The following is a 1642-nucleotide window of genomic DNA, read 5'->3' on the forward strand; positions in this document are numbered from 1 at the left end:
ACCCCCCCGCCCCTTGGGGTGCTCCCGGGGTACGGTGCGCACAGCAGGGTCCGGCTGTTTTCCCTTTGATCAGAACCTGCGGTGCCGGGAAGGTGAGGAGAAGGCCCGGTCCGGGAGCGAAGAGGAGCGGGAGCTCCAGCCGACACCAGAGGATGCTCCGGGAAGCGCAGCCGGTGCGGGAAACGGCAGGGACCGCGGTGCGGTTCCGCGCTCCCCTCCCGGCGCAGGGACGGCAGGCTGGCAGGACTCCGAGGACGATGTTCTGAAATACGTCAGGGAGATCTTTTTCAGCTGACGTCGGCTCCCCGGAGGCAGAGGGGGCAGTGGGGAGGGTGTCCCTTCCCAGGGCACTGAGGCTGGTGGGAGGAGGGCATGGGGTGCGCCGCGTGCCCGCCGTGGGGGAAGGAGAGGGCAGGGGGCACTCACTTCTCCCAGCGTGGATTTGGCTCCAGATTCGGGTATGTGCATTTCTGTTTGGCATCTCAGGGCATGGACAGATTAAAGGAGACATTTGGGTTTCTGTGAGTGTCCCTTTGGTGGGTCAGTGTGGGGACCTGAGGGGAGCAGGGAGTTGCTGGCCCTGGAAGTTGCTGGCTCCGCAGAGCCCGACAGGCATGGCTCAGCCTCGGGACTCTCTTGTCCTTGCGGTCCCTCTGTGACAGCTGCAGTGGGGCCTGTCACGCTGACCCCATCAGACCCTGAATTTGCATCCAGGCTTGGGCAGGCCTCCCGTAGCTGAGGAAGATGTGTGGGAGCAGACGGGCAGGGGCAGGGACCATCCTGAGGGGGCTGACCCCATGGCAGTGTGCATGGGGGTCTAGGAAGGGATGAGGATGGGTCATGAGCTGTGAGGCCGGGGCGGGTGTGACAGCCTTTATTGAAGAATCAGTCAAACCAACATCACCCGCCGCAGGAGAGAAACAGACCCTTGTGTCCCTGAGAGGGATGGAGGGGAAAGCAGGTGCTGCTTTGTGCGAGGCTATAGACATAGCATGGAGCGGTGCTGTGCATCCCCATGGCGAAGGGAGCCCATCCAGTGCTCTGGCTGTGGTGGCCCTGCTGGGGCACTGCATCCCCACCTTTGGCAGCCCTGGCCCTGCTCCCGAGCACACTCTTGCGCGGGGCGTGTGTTGGTCTGAGCTGCCCTTGCACAGAGCCAGCTGTCCTGAGTCTCAAAGGCTGCTGGAGTGCTGCCCTCAGCCCTTTAGGATATCTAAAGTGGGAAGGGACCCTTAAGTGTCATCAAGTCCCAACTCCCAGCTCCTCGCAGGGCTAACCTAAAATGAAACCACATTACTAAGAGCATCCTCCAGACGCTCCTTGAACTCTGACAGGCTTGGTGCCGTGACTGCTTCCCTGGAGAGCCTGTTCCAGTGACCTACCACTCTTTCAATGGGGACAGACCTGGGGCTCTGCACCAAAACCCTCTGCTTCATCATGGAAACCCTCCTCATTAGGGCTGCGTTCAGCAAGTTGTTAGACTGCTCCTCCGAGTGCTTTGCTGCTGCTGGGGTTGGATGTGGGCCGCTCCCCCCCTAACGAGCTACAGCAGTCACTCACATGCTGTTCCAGCAGGTGAAATACAGATGTTATTGCTGAAGAGCATTTCCACTGCACCTCTGCGGCTGGCACTGCTGTGACA

Source organism: Eurypyga helias, unplaced genomic scaffold (assembly GCF_000690775.1).
Source record: "Eurypyga helias isolate BGI_N326 unplaced genomic scaffold, ASM69077v1 scaffold25909, whole genome shotgun sequence".
Taxonomy (NCBI): Eukaryota; Metazoa; Chordata; class Aves; order Eurypygiformes; family Eurypygidae; genus Eurypyga; species Eurypyga helias.